The sequence below is a fragment of the Akebia trifoliata genome, unplaced genomic scaffold (genome assembly GCF_017979445.1).
Source record: "Akebia trifoliata isolate Shusen 1 unplaced genomic scaffold, ASM1797944v1 Contig00392, whole genome shotgun sequence".
Taxonomy (NCBI): domain Eukaryota; kingdom Viridiplantae; phylum Streptophyta; class Magnoliopsida; order Ranunculales; family Lardizabalaceae; genus Akebia; species Akebia trifoliata.
The window spans coordinates 65,841-87,535 of NW_028237009.1; the positions used below are offsets into that span (position 1 = coordinate 65,841).

At 38.6% G+C, this 21,695-nt stretch overlaps 1 pseudogene; it reads left to right on the plus strand.

Moving 5' to 3' along the window:
* The first annotated feature begins 732 nt into the window (after window positions 1-732).
* On the plus strand, window positions 733-14,269 carry LOC147381494 (homeobox-leucine zipper protein MERISTEM L1-like; annotated as a pseudogene).
* Window positions 14,270-21,695: the final 7,426 nt, after the last annotated feature.

Sequence of the window (21,695 nt, forward strand, 5' to 3'; positions counted from 1 at the left end):
GCATGCACGTAACAGTTTTACAATTATTGTACAACTTGGCCTGCCCTTCTTGGCAGATCTGATTGGGCTCATTAAGACCTTACCTGCCCTGCTTGATAGGCCTGGTTAGGCTTATTGCCATGCTACTCTACCAGCAAGGCTAGGGAAGTCTTGGTTTTGACCTACCTTGTTGGCAGGGTTGTGCCCTGTAAACTGTTCCTCGTCAAATACCACTTTGCCACCTAGGACACGTGTATGGCTTAAACTAATGTGTAGTTATTTTCCTCTACAATTACCCCCTCTCAAGGAGGTGTGAGGTCTTTTCCTCTCCTCAAGACACAAGTCTATTATCTTATTGGCCTTTTGATATTCCATAATTGCGTCTACTATTTTTGAATCGACGTATTTAATACAACGTCGCTTTGTATATTTTCTAACGACCTAGATGGATTACTCTTCATATGTGTCTGTCCATGTGTCTTGATGCCTTTTGCACGACCCCCAATCTTGCGATGCTTCAGCTGGGCTCAAGTTGTCCCCTCGGGCGTATTTGCTTCGCTTCATTTTTCTATAAATTGAGAACTTAGTGTATTCTTCATTTGCTACTATGTTGGAATCCTGCATACTTGTCACTGTGCTTTCTATGAAGAATTTATCTGTTTCCTTTTCTACTTTACTGTTACTGTTACCTCCTTCACTTTAAGGTAATATTCTCTTCCTTAGTCTACTTTCTTCTACATTTCTGTTTTTGCTATGGCTGTTAATGTGTCCCAACTCCGACGGAGTCTGTACATTCCCGCCTTTGTGGACATCCGAGTAGGTGGGGACTCTAATACCCCTGGTGAATGCCGCCAAAGGAAAATCTTTGTTTATGCCAGCTAAATTAAGGCTGGCCTTAGTTTTCCTCTTTCTGTTTTGCCCAAAGAGGTACTAAGTAAGATAAATCGGGCTCCTAACCAAATATCCAAGAACTTCTACTGTCTGGTGGAGGCTGCGGAGAATATGGACATTACCCCCAATGCCTTTCTTTCCCGGTACAATCTAAAGGCCATCTCCCAACGGTCGGGATATTACTTGCTATCCTCCAAGGGTGCAGCGGTGGCCCTAATTCCCTCTCTTCTTAGTTCTGACAAAGGGTGGCAGAAGGACCCCCCTTTACATTTTAGAGACTGGGAGTTTGCCCCTGGCACTCCTCATAAGGGATTCAAAGTCCCTCGGACCTTCCAAGATAATATTATCTTGATATTGCTGGCTATGTTTTGCTTCTTATCCTATCTAAAGTTCGCTTTACTTTCTTAAAGACTTTTTGCTTCTTTTACAGATTCCTATGCTTTTGGTGGCTACGGAAGTTAGGAAGAAACGACGCAGAGCATCCGAAGATCAGAGGCTAGTAGCAGTGGATCTCCAAACCAGATCTGTGGAGAAGGCGGTAGTAGAAGATCTCCTAGATGACGTTCCGTGACCACTTTCACGATAAGCTCCTTCTTGCCTAGTTGGATGTGTCGTAGACGACCTTTACCCCTTCTACCCCAACTCTATTTCCATTCAGCTGTAGACACCCCATTTTTGCACTCGCCTGATTAATCAACTCGTCAACCCGATCGCAATGATTCCCAATGATGGATGTGTATTCCATTGCTTTATTTTGTTACCAGATGTGTTTCAGAAATCCAGATGAGGTATCTCGAACTGAAAAAACCTTAGAAACCACGCTACGCTAAGAAAATACGACCCCAAAAACATAGAAATCATCATCTTGCAGACCAAAAGAAGCTTCACGATAAAAATTACTAAAAATTGATCAAATTACCAAAATACCCAAACATCAAAACAACCCTAGAGCCTACATTACGCTTAGGAAAACTCTTTCGAACACATAAAATAACAAATCGGAACTAAATAAATCATTTCACCAATTTTAACAGAATTCGACAAAATTATGAAAATGCCCCTCATAAAGTTCACGACCATTTCACGCAAAAAATTTCATAAATGACACAAACTAATATTTCCATTGAATTCTTTACGAAAAATCGATTCTAAAACATCCTAGAACATAAAAAACCGACTTAAAATGTGAAAAGTCCTCTCTGGGGGCAAAACGGTAATTTCACAATTTTCATAATTAAAAATTTTGAAATTAATAAATAAAATATTAAATAATTAAAGTGAAACATTAATGAAATTAATTTAAAATTTTGAATTAAAAAATCGATCAATCGGGCTTTCAAGTAAAATTGTTGAGGGTTCGTGAGATATTTCTTTAAGGACCCCTCAATTTTGGGGTCTAAAGAATTAAAGATATAATAGAGGGGGGTTCTCCAAAAATTTAAAGCCAATCAAGCAAGACTGAAGTCAAGGTATTAAAGTCAATCAAGCAAGACTAAAAGTCAAAATTAAAGTCAATTAAGCAAGACTAAAAGTCAATCAATTATGACTAAAGTCAAAATATTAAAAGTCAATCAAATAAGACCAAAAGTCAAAATCATAATAGAGTTCTAATTAAATAATAACTCTATCTAATAGAGTTCTAACTAAAAAATAATTCTACCTAAATTAATTCTAATTAAAATACAATTCTACCTAAAACAATTCTAACTAAAACACAACTCTAATTAAAAGAACTCTAATTAAATACTAACTCTATCAAAATCAACCCCTAAAAAAATCTATAAATAGAGGTGCTCACACCATATTTTCGTATCAAATCTTAAACCCTAAGAGAAGTAGGTCTAAAAGCACCCTAGCCTCCCATAAACCCTAATTTTGGAATCCTAACTCCTTATCTAACATCCCTCCTTCGATTTTAGCCTAAAAAACACCTAAAAGCCTTCCAAAAACATCCTAAAATCCATAATAAACTTGAAGAATTCAGATCCAAGAAAAAAAGATATACCTTGCCTCGGAGATCGGAAATCAAATCCGAAGACAGAACGAAGCAAGAAGTACGGTACAATGAGCAACTTTTGTCGGATCTGAGGGAACAAAGTCTTTGCTATCAGAAAGGTATAATCTTTTTTTTATTTTTTTATTATTATCTAGGTTTTTAGCAATGTAATTTATTTGGGAAGTTAGTAGAGATCGGCTTTGGCCGGGGGGGGGTTGGTGCCTAACACCTTCCAACCCCGTAACGTGATCCCCGGACACTTTTTTTTTTCGTAGATTAGTTTGCCTTTTTTAGAGTCAGTTTGGTTCCTAGACCTTAACAACTAGGTGGCGATTCCCAAACCTCAAGGGTCAAAAGCGGATCCGCGCACCCCGCGGATCGAGGGTGCTTTCATCAGCCCCCTCCACGATGGTGGGATCCAGTCATCTGGCTCCTCACTCCAATGAGCACTCAGGACGTTTGATCCATTTTGAGTGGCACTCTTCTCATCTTGGGATTCTACCAGAGTCCTCCGACGTGATGGACATCAACTTCTCAAAGTTCTAACTCTCACATTCCCTTTCTATTAGCATTACTCTTTCCACTATCCCAGCCAAGAAGAGGAGCCAGACTTCTTATGGTTCTAACTTTTTTTAGAGGCTGATTAACTAGCTGTGGTGCCTGGGGAGCCTGTTGCCCTTGTTATTGTTCATGCTTCTATTTCTACTACGGTTGCTATCGATGCCACTATTAGTGTCGTTGTTGTTTCTACAGAGACTCAAAAGTAAGCAGTACAGCCCAGGGCAGACAGTCCTATTTTTGACTTCTAACAACAGAAAAGGCGTCGGCTGGTTAGGAAAAGTTTAAAGAGTCCTTTTCCTCCAAAGGAGTCCCAACACGAGGGCCCTCGTACTCGCAAGACTCATTTGGAAGAGGCTGCCTATGCCTGGATGGAACGCGTGGCTTTTTTTCTGGATAGGAATGAGAATAACATTTTTCGGTCCCCTGTCACGTCTACAATAAAGGATGCGGGGTAAGAAACTCAATAATCGCTGCTTCCCTGCTCTTCCAGTCCATTTCTTCTATGGACTGGGATGTTGCTGATTGGGCTAATGCTGACCTGGGCTTCGGTCGCTTCGCCTATGGCCTTCACCAAGTATTTACTGCTCTTTCTGCTATGATATTCCTTTCACAATTTCTGCATACTCGCACTATTCTTTTTTTCTCGTAGGCTCATGTTTATGGGACCCTGACCTTCCTGAAGTGGTGTGAGGCTGAGAACCAGGCAGCCACCCTGACCAGAGAGTAGGAAGAGAAAATAACTACACTCTAAGTTGAGTTGGCCTCTTCTAGTCAATTTTTTCGTGAGGCTAAAGAGGAAATGGAGGCAAATCTGGTCCAATTTTCCAAGGCCAACTTAGCCTTGAAGGCTTCTAACATGGAGTTGACAGATCTTTAGGGTGTTCTTCAACTAAAGCGGGCGAACTACAAAGAAAGAGTGCAACGGAGAGACGTAGAGCTAACGGAGCTCCAAGAGAAGGTACAATAACAGTAGCTCGAACTAAGCTCCCTAAGAACACGTGTTGATTTAGCCAGACTGCCCAGGTTAAAGAAGACGAGCCTAAAATCAGGAGGCTTCTAGGGCAATTGCAAGCCTAGTACTCTCGGCTAGTGGAAAAAGGTTACCACGAGGGCTTTGAGGCTGCTCGTCTTCAGTATGAAGGAGAGGAGGATGAAGGGGATGACGAAGAGGATTTGGATGATGCCCCTCTGGTGTCTCCTATCAGGAACATTCCCTAGACCGGACACTTTGGGCGAATTTCCCCCTTTCAGCTAGATGAGCAGGGAAACCCCATAGCTATCATTAACCGGACTCCTAACAAACTTCTAAAGGCTAGGGCTACCTTAGAATTTAACCCTGCCCCAATCATAGATTCTTCAGCCCAGATCAGCAGTCCACCCCCCACTCATCCATCAGACCAACCGTTTACTCCTGTTATCAACATGGATAAGTGAAATTGCCTCAACCCATTTTTCGCTAAATAGCGAATTGGGGTCCGATTGGTCTAGGAACCATAAATAACTCCAAAATGGATCGGGTCGATCCACGGATCAGAGAAATGGGTAAGGGGTCAGATTACGAATTTCGGAAGGTGTTAGGCACCGAACCCGCCCGATCGAAATGATCGGTCTCTACTATGATCCAAACTATCCTACGGTCAACGGGTAGAAACTAAAGTCAAGCTAGGGTTCCCTCATCATCAGATTATATCGAATGTGCTAAATGAATCTTACGACCAATATTTTCTCAAATATCACATAATTCTTGAATTCCACACAAAATGGAAATACTTGAAAAAGCCTAAATTCTATATCATGCTTCAAAGCTCACATGGCAAGATATTTTAATCACAAACCCGCATGTACAAAGATTTCCCAAATCGACTAAAATAGGAATTTGTGAAAGTTTTCTAAGTTGGAAAATCGTAAATATGGAACTTCTAAATTAGCACTTTATGAGATTTCTAACTCGAAAAATTATCCATATCATAAAATCATGAATTTAATGAATTTTTAAATTAGAAATTGACAAATATGAATTTTTCGAAGTAAAAAATTATGATTAAAAAATTTCTCAAATTAGAAAATGACAAAATTCTAAAATTAAAATGTTCTAAAAGTGAATCTTACAAAAATGGAAAATGTGAACATGAAAATTTTCAAATTACGAACACGTGGTTGATCAACAAATCGACGCCTCAACAATCAAAATATTAGGGACATGGGGCAAATTAGTGAATCAACCACTCACACATATATGCAAATTTTCCTTTTTTTGAAAAGGGGACACGTGGCGAACGTTAATAAATTTATTGGTAAATTAATTCCTATATACATAGAAATCAATGAGTTGACTTGATGTCCAATTTAGTTTTTAAAAAAAACTTTAAATTCCCAATGTACACCAAAATCAGTGAGTTAACTTGATGTCCAATTTAGTTTTAAAAAAAACTTTAAATTCCCAATGTACACCAAAATCAGTGAGTTAACTCGATGCCCATTTCATCAAAAAATCGATTTTAGTTTCCTATGCACACATACAAATCAGTACGTTAACTCAATGTCTATTTTGTTGAAAAATTCGACTCTAAACTCTCAACATGCATAGAAATCAGTGAGTTGACCACATTGCGAGTTAGCGAATCAACTATTCACATATATATAAAAGTCATGATCACGTGGTAAATCATTGAATCGACCATCTGCACATAAATGCAACTTTTTTATCCGAAAAATGTAAGACACACGGCAAACGTTAGAAACATGCTAATGAAGGTCGAATGATCATTCACGACATAAAAATTTGAGAAATGAAAGAGAAATAACAATAAAGATAAACAAAATAAAAAAAATTTCACTTACCCTTATGAATGAATAGTAGTTGCGATGGTTCCTTCAAAAATACTCGATTACCTCTGCAAAAAGGATGAAGGTATTGGGCTGCATGTTAAGAGGTGTCACAAAGTGGATGAAGGAGGTAATGGCTGCAGTTAGGACGTCAGAGAGAAAAAGGAGTGGTGGTTGCTACTGTTAGAAGGAGTTAAAAGAGAATGCTTGGGGCCGTTGCAGGGGCTGATAACTGAAGGTAAATGGAGGTCATGAATGGGATAGCAAAGGGCTGCTGTTTAGGACTATTAATTATGAAGAAGGGTTGTATTTTGGGGCTGCCAATAGTCCAGGAAAGGGAGGTCGTGAATGGGACAGCAAGGGGGTGTTGTTTTGGGCTGTTAATGGTGAAGAAGGGCTGTGGTTTGGGGCTATTAATGGTGCAGGAAAGGGAGGACGTGAATGGGACAGCAAGGGGGTGTTATTTGGGGCTGTTAAAGGTGAAGAAGGGCTGTGGTTTGGGGCTGTTAATGGTACAGGAAAGGGAGGACATGAATGAGACAACAAGGGGGTTGTTTGGGGCTGTAATGGACAATGGGGTTGCAGATTTAATGGAAAAGAAAGTTGGACAGCAAGGGTGATGTAATAGACGGTGAAGCTACAGATTTGATGGAGAGGAAGAAAAGACAGCAAGGGAGAAGAAGATGGGACTGAAAAAGATTTGAGGAATAAGAGAAATGTGCTGTAGTGAAGCCCTTGGAGGAGAAGGAGACCGTACTCCCCTCCCTTCAATCCTTTCTTTTATTTTCTCTCTTGTTGCCGTGTAAGAGTAGAGATTCTCTTCAGTCAAACATGAATCAGGGATAGAGAACTGGAGAGGATGAGTATGTAATGAAGAGAGGAGGTCAAAGAGAAAATGGTGTGAGAGTGAGAAGAGCCGAAGGAGAGGAATCGAGCGTCCAAGAGGGAGAGACAAAACAGACGAGAGAGAGATCCCCCTTCTCGTTTTAACGTTTCTGCTTAAATAGAAACTAATTTTCTATTTTGAAAGATTCTTATTTCTCTTTGCTTCTCACACGTTTCTTTTTTCTTTCCTTTTCTTTTGGGAGAATGTAGGTGGGGATCCCACGCTACTCGCGTATCAATAGTTACCCACCCCCGAGTTGTGATTGGTTGACTTAACTTTACTTCCATTGGTTGAGTATTAATTCGATTTTGGATTGAGTTAATTGAATTTTAAATTTGTTGATTAGATTTTGATTTTAATTTTAATGGTTGATTAATTGGAATTTTGATCGATCAATTTTAGAATTTTTTATTTAATTGAATTTTTTTTATAGGATTTAATTTCTTGATTGCATTTTGATTTTAATCTTATCGGTTGTTTGATTTTAATTTTTAATTTTTAATTGTTGCTTGATTTTAATTTTAATTGTTTAATTTTAATTACTGCTTGATTTTAATTTTAATTTTTTAATTGTTTAATTTTTAATTTGAGTTTTATTTTTAATTTTAATTATTTGAATTTGAATTGTTTAACTTTTAATTTGAGTTTTATTTTTTAGTTTAGATTGGATTTTTGACTGGATTTCGATTTTTATTACATTTTCTTAAGGATCGAGATCTCTAAATTGAATTTGGAGGTTGAGGGGCATTTCGGTCATTTTTATGACTTTTTCTAAATTTCTCTGTTTTCGTCGATTTGGGTCCCTTTTGACTCGAAATCATGTTCTGAGTGCAATAGAGGTATTTTCGAGGTCTTTCGGGGTTTCGAAATTTATGAGTGGTATTTTCGTCATTTTATCAAATTTTATCAATTTTGGTAAATTTTGGCGTGAAGTTTCTTTCAATCGCAACGTGATTATTTCTAAGTCTCGGGGTGATGTTTTTCTAGCGTAGTGAGGTCTGTAAGTTATCCAAATGTGTAGCGAACCAAATCGTTCGTACTTGCTAAGTCAAGTGTATGGTGTAGCGATCCTAAGCGTACGTAATTCTATGTCGCGTGTCAAGGAGAAAGAGTAGAGTAAAATTAGAAGATAGAGGGAATTGGAAGGAGACTTCTCACAAGCTTTCAAGTTCTTTGCGCTCATCATTAGGAATTCACAGCAACTGGGTGACGGATCGTCAAGTCAGGCGAATGCAAAAATGGGGTGTCAACAGATGCTCCTCTTTGGCAGAGGGTGGAAGCAAACTAGATGGCAAATCTATTTTGATAGATAGTGCGACATCCGAATGTCAAAGTCAATGACATGTCATTTTAGCAGCCTGATTTGGTATTTCGTCGAGGCGTCCAGATCTTTGAAGGTAAGTTCTCCTTAGACTAAAAATGTTAAATCCTCGAATTTTGAAAAATTATCCTTAACTTATGCAAATGTGCACGTGTGTGCAATGGTTTGATGCTCACAGAGTAGTCTATCGGATCATTGAGAATAAATCATCATCGATAACAACAAATATCAGGTCCTAGAGATCTTCTCTCGTTGACGATGATGATTCAGATTGAAATGCACATATGCAATCAAAACACTCATATGATATTGAATTATGACAATCTGAACAACGGGATACTTAAAATCATAATGTTATCAAAATCAGGTGATGTTGGAACTTCATTAAATCCTATCGAAATTCTTTTTTTTAGAGTTCGAAAAAGTTTGAGTCTCGCTTATCGGACTCGAGCTTATTGGAGCCACGTTTCTCAGGTTGAGGTTTATAAGAACTTAAAAAATCCTATTTCAAAATGTTAGAGTCTCGTTTCTCGGACTCGAACTGATGTTTACAGGAACTTAAACAATCCCGTTAATTCATTCTATGATTTAAACAAAGCTGGAGTCTCGCTTCTTGGACTCTGACTAAGGTTTATAGGAACTTAAACAAACCTGTTAATTCATTATATGATTCAAACAAAGTTGGAATCTTGTTTCTGGGACTCTGGCTGAGGTTTACAGGAACTTTAACAATCATGTTAATTCATTATATGATTCAAACAAAGCTGGAGTATCGTTTCTCGGACTCTGGCTAAGGTTTACAAAAACTTAAACAATCCTGTCATAGTTGGAGTCTCGCTTATCGGACTCGAACTTGCTGGAACCACGCTTCTCGGGCTAAGGTTTGCAGGAACTTAAACAATGCTGTTAATTCATTTTATAATTCAAAAAAGGTTGGAGCCTCATTTTTCAGATTTAAGCTTGTTGGAGCCACGCTTCTCGGGCTTGGGTTTGCAGGAGCTTAAACAATCCTGTTAACTCATTCTACGATTCAAAGAAGTTGGAGTCTCGTTTCTCAAACTCGAACTCAATGGAGCCACGCTTCTCGGGCTTGGATCAATTAAAGATTCAGTATTATCGAGCTCGATGATTGAGAGATTGGGCCTTTACTGGCTCATCATGCATTTGGATTCATAATTATCATTGAGCTTTGCCAAACTTTTAAGCTTTTGAACAAGATTTTACTTTTTGATCATGGAATCAAGAATGAAAACTTCAAAATCAAAGTTATTCTCAAAAATGCCCCTAGTTTCAAGGTTGGCTTATATCTGCAACTTAACTATGAAACTGATAGAATGGATTGTACTTGGAAAGTGGATGAAAAGCTACAGACTTGGACAGATAGAAAGATCGACAATCCTCTAAATGTTCAAAACTCTTAAGATTAACATATGTGCAGTAAGGAATTGATTATTCTCTTTTGAATTTTTTTTTTGAAAAATGTTTGAGCTGGGCTTTGATAAATATTGGAATATAAGATCTTTCTCTTCAAAGTGGTCAATGATTCTACATTTCCCATTAACATACACCACTAAAGATCTTGAAATGTTTGAAAGAAAGGCTTCTGAGTTCCTTTGACTTCAACATTGTCATTGTCAAATGTGAGCTCTCAACTGAAAAATGAATATTCTGACTTGAACGATTTTCTACATTCTCCAGCTTCTGTGTAAGCTTTTCTTCTGAATTTTCCTTCTCGGTAGGATTTTCCCTTCCATTTGATGATGCCCTAATTTTTGCTTAGATTGCCTCTTCAGGTTTTCAATCTAACGGGCTTTGTTTTTTCTTTTCTGAAGATGCCTTGATTTTTGCCTAAGTCGCCTTTTCAAGTTTTCAACCTAGCAGGCTTGCTTTTTTTTTTTTTGTTATACCCTAACTTTTGCCTAAATCATCCTTTCGAGTTTTCAACTTAGCGGGCTTCTTTCTTTTTGATGATCTCAGATACTCAACTTGACAACCTTTGGTTCTCTGTACCTTAACCAAATCAATTAACATTCAGGAGGACTTAGTAGGTGGGCTTAGGACATGGTTTAAAAAGAAAATGTATAAGGCTCAACTTCCCAAAATGCCCCTAGTCTGACATTATTCTTCTTTCGTCAATTCTTTTGAATTTATCTTTTCTCTAATACCCCTAATTAGGCATTTTTTGTCAATTTTTTTTATTCTCATTTTTTTAATGCCCCTAGTTCGACATTATCCTTTCTTTGGGAGAGATTTTTTTTGACACTTTTCTTAAGAGAATGTATATTTTATTTTTTGTTGTGACCGGGCCTGAAGTAACTTCTCAAGTTGCCTACGTATCCCAAATCTTTTTTTTCTTTCTTGGGATCAGATCAAAACGTAGTTCATACAAGATTTCCCTCCCAAGGTTAGTTGGTGTGGTTCAGAAAGAAGAGCCTACTGAAATATTTTTTTTTTTAAGCTACGAGGGGCTAAAGAAGATTACATTTTTCTTGGTAAGATGAGAGAATTGTTCGTTTAAAGAAGGCCTCCTTCGGTGAAATGCTATTCGATTTGGTCAAGGTTTTGGGAACTCGATGTCTTGTTTGCTTTGTCAAGCGAGATCTTCTTTTGAGAATGAATCGCTTTTAATCTCCTTTTGTAATATTGAATATGATTGAGTTTTCTGTATTCGACTGTTCACTTCTTCTAGAACTCGGAGAAAATCTTTTATCTTTTATGATGGATCCCTTCTTACAAATCTTGGCCCCTTTGTCGATGGTTTCAACTACGTCATTATTGATGATCTTTGACTTTGAAGTTCACTCTCAGCTGTAAGTCCTGATCTATTTTGGTGCAATCCGTTCTGATGAAAGATAAAATTGTATTCATATTCAACATATCCTCATGAGACCATGTGAGAACACTACTGAATTTCTTAAATGAATTCATCGTTTTTTCATGTTCTTTTAAGGATAATGTAGTACCAGTTTGCACTTCTTAAGTGTACTCTCCTATTCCAATATTTATCAAGTTCAAGTCTTCCCGCAACCGATCAATGCCGACACTGTTAAGAAATATTACGCTTAAGACCTGACCCTGAGATGACGAAAGGCCATTTTTGTTATCCCAAACAAACCATCACACCCTAGTCAACCCTTTTGAGCCATCACGTTCATTTCTTAACCTAAGACTGGGACAAGTCAACAACTACAAAAAAAAAAAAAAAAAGATCAGAAAAAAATAGAAAAATCAAAAGCATCAAAAGTACTCCTGGCCCGCATGAGGATAAACTGTGAACGACTAAAAATACAAAAAAATCAAGAAAGTCAAAAACTCGAACACTTGATCTTGGCTCGACCCAAATCTCCAGCCTAAACAAGTTCGAGAGACGCTGGGAGGAGACATAGATCACTTTTCCGAAACAAAAATAGACGAACCCCATGTTTATTCCACTTTAGATAAACTAAGATTCAGACCTTAACCTTTTTGTAACCTTCCACTACCATAAGCCTAAGCCAACGTTTCGTCCTACTTAAAGTCCTTTTTGATCAGGAAATGTTCTAGGACAACATAACGACAGTGACAACACCAATGATCTTGCAACTTGGTCCGGACCTCAAAGTCTTATTAGTCGTTGGAAGACTCGAGAGGGGAATCCAGATCGGTTATTCGAAAAAAAAAGAGTACTCGAAGTGTAGAGTAGTCGATCTCGCGGCTCAACTTGAGTTGTCAAACTACGAATAGTCGTCAGCAAGCTCGAGAGGGGAATCTAGATCTATTACTCAAGAAAGAGTACTACTACAGAGTAGAGTCGTCGATCTTGCAGCTCAACTTAAGTCACCAAGCCACAAAGACACAGAGATTCCGAGCAGAATTGTAATGAAAAATCTAGAAAAATACAAGCATGGTCTGAAAGGGCATAGTGAAAACTTGAAATGGCGCTATGAGTAAAAGAATCAGACTATGGCAAGATCAAAGCCACCAGCACGATGAAAATCCCAAAAAGGACGTCGATGCGTAAAAATGTGGAAACCGGGTCTTATGAAAACCGTAATTGGCATCGGAGGCAATAAAGGTTATTAAAAAAAAAAAAAAAAAAAAAAAAAAACAACTCCTGGCCCGCAAGAGTATAAACTGTGAACGGCAAAATCTTTCCAAAATCCCGAGACCCAAAACAGTCTTCCAATACCATAGCACTGGGAATGACTCTAAAGGAATCAAAAGAGTAATTGACATTTATATCCTCGGTGATTGGCAAAAACACCAAGATCGTCGCAACCAAAGGTTTTACAAACTTTGAATTTATCGTACTCATTTGATAAAGATATTTCATAAAATTTCAAAAAAGAAAAACTACTATTTTGGCCGATGATGAAGATTCTAGGACTTATTCAAACTTCAAGTTTTCAAAGCATTAGATACACCTGAGGCCAAGTAAGTACAAAACCTATTTTCTTTGCATTAATCTTTCAAACATTTTGTAATAAAAAGAAATCAATCAAACATCATGAAAAAAGAGTCAAGGCGTTCCTACAAAGCACGGATCTGGACAGCTCGACTCATCATCAATTTTCCAGCCTGACTCGTCATCACGACTCACTAGACAAGATGCGAAGGCATCGAAGAAGGGACCGCAAGAAAGCCCCTCCTAAGATCACTCTCCGGACTTACTGAGGTAGATAAACCATTGATCATCGAACTTACAGTTGCAGCAATGGAAGAGTTTATAAGAATGACCTAACTAGGGAAATCCTTATGGATGCGTGGCCTTAACGATGCTTATGAGATTCTAAGTGAAGATGAGTACATACAAACATTCCCGAGGGGAATTGGACCAAAACTATCGAAATCAGAAGCTTCTCGAGAAACTGCCGTTGTTATCATGAATCACATTAACCTTGTTAAGATCCTTATGGATGTGAATCAGTGGTCCACCGTGTTCTCTAACATTGTTTCAAAAGCAACAACTCTTGAAGTCATATCAATAGGCGTAGTAGAAAACTACAATGGAGCCCTTCAAGTGATGACAGCAGAATTTCAAGTCCCTTCACCTCTGATTTTGACTTGAGAAAATTTCTTTGTAAGGTATTGTAAACAACATGTCAAGGGGATTTGGACGGTGGTCGATGTTTCCTTAGATCATTTGTGTCCTAGTCCGATATCGAGATGTTGAAGAAGGCCATCATGCTATTTAATCCAAGAAATGCCAAATGGTCACTCCAAGGTCATATGGGTCGAACATGTAGAAGTGGATGACAAAGCAGTTCACAGTACATATAGAACACTGGTTAACTCTGACCTTGGATTTGGCGCAAAGCGTTGGGTTGCTACCCTAGATAAACAATATGAATGCCTTGCAAGTGTTATGGCTAGTAATATGCCCGCTGGAGATGTTGGTGTGATCACAAGTCAAGAAGGGCGAAAGAGTATGTTGAAGTTAGCTGAAGGAATGGTGATGAGTTTTTGTTCTGTTGTAAGTGCTTCTACTGCTCACACATGGACAACATTATCGGGAAGTGGCGCTGAAGATGTAAGGACCATGATTGGAAAAAGCATAGATGATCCAGGCAGGCCTCCTGGTATTGTGCTAAGTGCAGCTACTTCTTTCTGGCTTCCAGTCTCACCAAAGGGAGTTTTCAATTTCCTTCGCGATGAGAACTTTAGAAGTGAGTGGGACATTCTTTCTAAAGGCGGTACTGTTCAAGAAATGGCACATATTGCTAATGGTAGAGATCCTGGGAACTGTGTTTCTCTACTGCGAGTTAATACTCCAAATTCCAGTCAGAACAACATGTTGATATTACAAGAGAACCAATGCAACAGGTCTTGATCGATTCGGTTCCAACTGCAAAACTCTCTTAGATCTGTGACAGCTGTTAACAATCATATTGCTTGTGTTCCAACTGCAAAACTATCTCTTGGATTTGTGGCGACTGCTAACAACCTCAATGCTTACGCCGTTGAAAGGATCAAAGGTATCAAAGGACAATGCATGAATTGAGAAGATTAGCTTATGATAGAAACAGAGCAAGATCAACAAAAGAAGGTAACAAAAAAAAATAAATAAATAAATAAATAAAAGAATTTCAAAAACCTTTCGAGTTGCACTCAATTCCGATTTGTCAAAACACGATCGAAGAAATAGTCGGATTTCAAAACTCATCAAATTTTCATCAAATCAAAGATCTCACACGAGCTCCGCGCCATCGAGATCAATGAATTAATAAGGCAAAACTCTGTCAGACCCCGTGCTTGAGTAACCATTTTTCACAAAAATCTTCAATACAATCGATAATTCAAGATCGTGTTTTTACAGAATTTTTCTGGCCCGTACAAATAGGGGTTTAGTCTATTCTTTGCAGTTCTTTGCACGCAATTCCTGCAAAGAAGGGCAGCTGTAGACACCTCAATTTGAACGGGCCACTTCTCGAAAGGGCCCAAAAATATCGATTTTCTAAATAAATGGGCCAACGGGCCTTAAGGGCCCAACTCATTGAAAATAACATTTTGACCAAACCGAGGCCCCTAAGACCTCTCAATGGTTTAGGAGGCCACCAAAAGGACTCGGCCAACCTTACGCTTTCCCAACATTCACCGCTCCGCTTCCAAAATAAAAAACGTCAAATTTTGGATAAATTTCACCAACGGGCCTAAAAAGTCCGATTCGCCAACACGTGGCATTTTTGATCAAATTAATGATTGCAAAAATCTAAAAAAATTAAAAATTAAAAAGGTGAGACTTGAGATGCCTACCCCTCTTCTACTACCACCGCTCCGCCTCCGTATCCGTAAAAACCATAAGCCCACCTAAGGCCCACAAGCCCTCAACACTTTCCTAAATCGATTTCTCATCTTACCCCTAGCCTAAAATTAATCCCACATCACCTAAAATCTAAAACCAACCTATACCCTCAAAATCCATTTCAAAACAACCCTCAACCAATCCCTAAAATCCAAAACCATTTCTAAAAACCCAAGTCCAACACTACAAAGTCCACAAATCATTAACCATATCCAATTCATTATCCAACCCACAACCCTAACCCATAAACCACAACCCACATCAACCAATCACTCTTTTATCATCAAAAGATGACACATGTCATCACCCCATCTCACCTCCCTCACCCAACTACCTACCCCATTAATTTGCTTTAAATCCCATCTACCCACACATCAACCCATCACCTTTTCTCTCAAATCAAACACATCTACCCACACCCCTAACCTATACCTCCCCTAATCTACCCTCATCATTCCCTACAAAACCTACATCTACAACCTAAACCTACACCATCCCCTCAAGTCAAACACTCAACCTCTCCCATCAACCTATCCCAACCCTTCATTTCCACCCACCTTAACACATGGCATCATCTCCCTCACCCTCCCAAAATATCATCAACCACCTCTTTAAATCCTCCATGCTCTTAAATCAAATCACAACCACCATCTTAAACTTACCTCACCAAACACTCCACCCAAATTGGTGGGGTAGGATCCAAACCATTGGGTCAAAACTTACCCATTTAACCCTCCTTCCCTAAATACCCTCCAATCTCCTCTAAATTACACCTACTTCTCTCTCAAACTCATAACCATTCTACCCTTTTTCTTCACTTCACCCCATTATATCCCTAAAATAACTCCTCAACATCTATAAATACCCTCCTCCTCTTCCCAAAAATGGCCCCCAACTTTCACCACAAAGTTTCTCCCCAACTCTCTCTCTACTAACAACTATCACCCCTCTCACTAAGAAAATCCTCATCAATTCCCTCACACTAATCCTCCCCAAGTCTCATAAAAAAAATCACATACTCATCATCTCTTCTTTACTCCTTCAACCCAAAAAAAAAAAGAGTTGTATTTGCTTAAAATACTAAGGAGTCAAGAAGACTCAAAGAAGAAGAAGAAAAAAAGAAAGAAGATACAAGGTGGGTTCAAGGCAACCCCCCCCTCCCTCTTCTACATCCTCTCCTCCTCCCTCTTCTATCACCCCTCTCCCCTTCATTTTATTTTTTAGGATGAATGGACCCCAAGGCTAAAGGACTATAAGGGTCATTTCCATAAATGGAATGACCCTATGATCAAGCCGAAAATGAACCCCTATCTAGGGTACAAATGCACAACACGTGGCACATCATTTTTCATATTTTTTTAATCAAATGACCGAGTTGAGTTGAGGTTACCACTATTTAGTGGGGAGAAAAGGGTGCCTAATACCTTCCCTTTTCTCCAACCGAGCCGCTTACCCCGGATCTTAAGGTTTGATCCGTACCTTATCCACGTGAGTCACTAAAATGTCAAAATGTCACTTTTTCAAAAATGCATATCGGGTGACCATTCACACCCACTTACAATATGAATGGTGGCGACTCCAAATCATAGTAGATGTGGCCGTCGTAATGACGAAATCACGTGTCTACAGAAGTATTTAGGTTTTGACTCACACGAGTTGTCAAAGAGTCCTGAAGAGTAGGCATCATCGACTTGATTTCCAACTTCAAGAAGGGATTGAAAGGTAGGAAAGTATTGAGGCATCAAGTACTTGGCGTAATTGGGAGTAAGATTCCTGAGGATGATCTTAACTTGCTCTTTTTCTTGAGGTCGGTCCCATAACTGAGCGGCCTTATCTCTCCATCGAGCAATGAATTCTGTGAAGGTTTCACCGGGCTTATGCTTAGTCGTTTCTAGATATCTTCCTCTGAGTTCAATGTCCGTGTTAAAAGAATATCGACCAATGAACTCTTTCATCAATTCGTACCATGTTCTTGCCCGAGACGAGTCCAGTGACATTAACCAGCGTAATGCAGGACCTGTAAGGGTTCTCTGAAAAAATTGGGCCATCTATTCTTTACTCAGACCCTGAGACTGCATGATGCCGACATATATTTTTAAGTGAGTCATAGGGCATCCAGTCCCATCAAATTTCTCCATATTTGGCATTGTGAACTTTTCTAGCAGACGGACCGTAGGAAATAATGTCATTGCCCCTAATCCAAGGTCGAGATCGTCAGGATCCTTGATATTCTTCAATGCAGTTTCCACCTGAGTTATTCGGTGTGCTAAGACAAGGTCGACGGGTAAATGATCCTCTTCTAGGTCTTCAATAAGGTCAAACACGGCCTAAGGTTCTATAACTTTATTCTTTTTCTTTTCAATTTGCAAGGCCTCAATTTGTGTCTGAACAGAAGCAATAATCTGCGCTTAAAATGAGTCCAAAATCTGATGGAGTGTTGTTTAATCCATTGTGCTTATTTTTTTCTTGTGGCAAGGGTAAACTACTTAGGTTTGACAAAGGTACTTTGGCAAGACGATCCTTTTCACAGACCCAAAGTGGTACGGACGATGGTTTAGAACGCTTAGGAACAATTATTACCTGATTGAGAGTAAACTAAGATTAACCATTGACTCTAAAGGTTTGACTCTTAATCACATGATAAATTTTTTATAAATTAACCTAAATCCAGTGGCAAACATTGAGTTCAAATGCACTATAAGTCTATAGAGACCACAAGGGTGAAAGAAGTTAATTATAGGTTTACCCTTGACTGGGGTTGAACCTTGGGTTAGATTAGTTAATTTGACCTCCTGATTGTATCATCTTAGCGTGAATTATGTTTAGTCTTTAAACCTAAAAACCAATTGGTCCAATCGATTTGATGTTGTTCGATTATATCCATTTGCCAACTGGTTTAATTGGTTCAAGTTGATTGAAGCATTTTACCAATTGGGTCGAACCGATATTGTGGGTTGAATTTGAACGGTGTGGATCGGTCCGCCCACTTACCTTTTGGTTAAATTAAATAGAGCAACCCGAGAGCAATCATGGTCGATTTGAGTCGTGGCCTAATGGGATCGGCTTAAGTTCATGATTCTAAGCTCACTATATGATTGAGGCTAGGTTAAGATAAAGCTTATGTCACTTCAGCCCGAAACACCGATATACTATCCCAGTTTTACTTGGTCAAGCAGTACGTGATGCTCCAGTTTGATATACCCGAAGGTACTGTACTGAAATTGTAGCGTTCACTGTCATCCCCCGTGTCCAGAAGGACCAAGTTAGCTTGGATCCGACTACGAAGTTTATAGGGACATGTAATGATGCAAACATGAATATGCTTGCTCGTGAGTGTGTGCGTAGGGACAAAGTGTGCCTGGGGTGTTTTCGTGAATATCCAACCATACAAGTCATATACATCCCATCATCAAACCAATCACAATGAATACAATAATTAATTACATTCAATCACTAGCCAATGAAAGACAAGACAAAATCTAACCTAATCTAAGAGTCTCTTTGAGTCAACTAGGTTGACTCGAGCAAAAGCCAACCTAAAGGTAGTCTTGGATCGGGTCAAGTTTGACCCTAAAATCTCCAGTAGAGTCGTCACAGAAATCGCCTCAACCCATTTTTCGCTAAAGTGCGAATCGGGGTCCGATTAATAAATTGGGGATTTCTAAAGAATAAAGAGTCGCCACCTAGTTTAGGTCTAGGAACCATAAATAACTAAAAAATGGATAGGGTCGGTCAACGGATCAGAGAAATGGGTAAGGGGTCAGATTACGAATTTCGAAAGGTGTTCGGCACCGAAACCACCTGATCGAAATGATCGGTCTCTACTACGATCTAAACTATCCTACGATCAACGGGTAGAGACTAAAGTCAAGCTAGGGTTCCATCATTATCAGATTATATCGAATGTGCTAAACAAATCTTACGGCCAATATTTTCCCAAATATCACATGATTCTTGAATTCCGCACAAAATGGAAATATTTGAAAAAGCCTAAATTCTAGATCATGCTTCAAAGCTCACATGGTAAGATATTTCAATCACAAACACGCATGTACAAAGATTTCCCAAATCGACTAAAATAGGAATTTGTGAAAGTTTTCTAAGTTGGAAAATCATAAATATGGAACTTCTAAATTGGCACTTTATGAGATTTTTAATTCGGAAAATTATCCAAATCAGAAAATCATGAATTTAATGAATTTTTAAATTAGAAATTGACAAATATGAATTTTTCGAAGTAAGAAATTAATGATTAAAAAATTTCTCAAATTAAAAAATGACAAAATTCCAAAATTAGAATGTTCCAAAAGTGAATCTTACAAAAATGGGAAATGTGAACATGAAATTTTCAAATTACGAACACGTGGTTGATCAACAAATCGGCGCCTCAACAATCAAAATATTAGGGACATGGGGCAAATTAGTGAATCAACCACTCACACATATATGCAAATTTTCCTTTTTTAAAAAAGGGGACACGTGGCGAACGTTAATAAATTGATTGGTAAATTAATTCCCATATACATAGAAATCAGTGAGTTGACTTGATATCCAATTTAGTTTTTAAAAAAAAAACTTTAAATTCCCAATGTACACCAAAATCAGTGAGTTAACTTGATGTCCAATTCAGTAAAAAAACTTTAAATTCCCAATGTACACCAAAATCAATGAGTTAACTCGATACCCATTTCATCAAAAAATCGATTTTTGTTTCCTACATATACAAATCAGTAAGTTAACTCAATGTCTATTTTGTTGAAAAATTCGACTCTAAACTCTCAACGTGCATAGAAATCAGTGAGTTGGCCACATTGCAAGTTAGCGAATCAACTATTCACATATATATAAAAGTCATGATCACGAGGTAAATCATTGAATCGACCATCCGCACATAAATGCAACTTTTTTCTCAGAAAAATGTAGGACACACGGCAAACGTTAGAAACATGCTAATGAAGGTCGAATGATCATTCACGACATAAAAATTTGAGAAAAGAAAGAGAAATAACAATAAAGATAAACAAAATAAAAAAAAATTCATTTACCCTTATGAATGAACAGTAGTTGCGATGGTTCCTTCAAAAATACTCGATTACCTCTGCGAAAAGGATGAAGGTATTGGGCTGCATGTTATAAGGTGTCAGAGAGTGGATGAAGGAGGTAATGGCTACTGTTAGGACGTCTGAGAGTGAAAGGAGTGGTGGTTGCTACTGTTAGAAGGAGTTAAAAGAGAATGCTTGGGGCCGTTGTAGGGGCTGCTAACAGAAGGTAAATGGAGGGCATGAATGGGACAGCAAAGGGCTGCTATTTTGGGTTGTTAATGATGAAGAAGGGTTGTATTTTGGGGCTGCCAATACTCCAGAAAAGGGAGGTCGTGAATGGGATAGCAAGAGGGTGCTGTTTGGGGTTGTTAATGGTGAAGAAGAGTTGTGGTTTGGGACTGTTAATGTTGCAGGAAAGGAAGGACGTGAATGGGACAGTAAGGGGGTGTTATTTGTGGTTATTAATGGTGAAGAAGGGTTGTGGTTTGGGGCTGTTAATGGTGCAGGAAAGGGAGGACGTGAATGAGATAACAAGGGGGCTGTAATGGACAATGGGGTTGCAGATTTAATGGAAAAGAAAGTGGGACAGCAAGGGTGCTATAATAGACGATGAAGCTGCAGATTTGATAGAGAAAAAGAAAAGACAGTAAGGGAGAAGAAGATGGGACCAAAAAAGATTTGAGGAATAAGATAAAGGTGTTGTAATGAAGCCCTTGGAGGAGAAGGAGACTATGGACACGGGATTTTCATCCTTTTGAAACACCCCTCCACTTTGGGGTGTTTTGGAGTCGCCACCATTCAAATTGGTAAAAGGGTGTGAATGGTCACCCGATGTCTCATTTTTTTGAAAATCATATCATTTTTTATGTGATGACTCTCGTAGGATAATGCACGTGGTCCAACCTTTGACTCAAGGTAAGGGGGTCCATTTATGGAGTAGGGAAAGTGTTAGGCACCCTACTCCATCCACGTAATGTGGTAACCTCGGATTCGATCTTTTGAAATAAAAAAAAATGAAAATGAAAAAAAATTTGATGTGTGCCCTCAAGTGTGAGGGACTTTCAATATTGGTTCAAATCATTGAGAGCACCCTTATGAAGAAGGGGCCCTTTGGTGATTTAAATCATCGTAGTGTGTGCAAATGTGTAGAGAAGGGGAGAGTAGGAGAGGGAAGTTGGGGGGTGTGCCTTTTTCAAATCCACTTTAACCTAATCTTGATCTTCTTTTATCTTCAAAGATGTCCCCTTGATGAGTCTTCTTTTCTTTTCTTGACTTGTTTGATTGAAGGTTGAGATGAGTTGAGAGTAGAGTAAGAGTAGAAAGTTGAGGGTTGAGAGTAGTAAGGTGAGTTGTCTTTTTTAGAGGATTTTTTGTCAAATTTTCATTAGGTGTTGAGAGTTGTGAATGAGTGT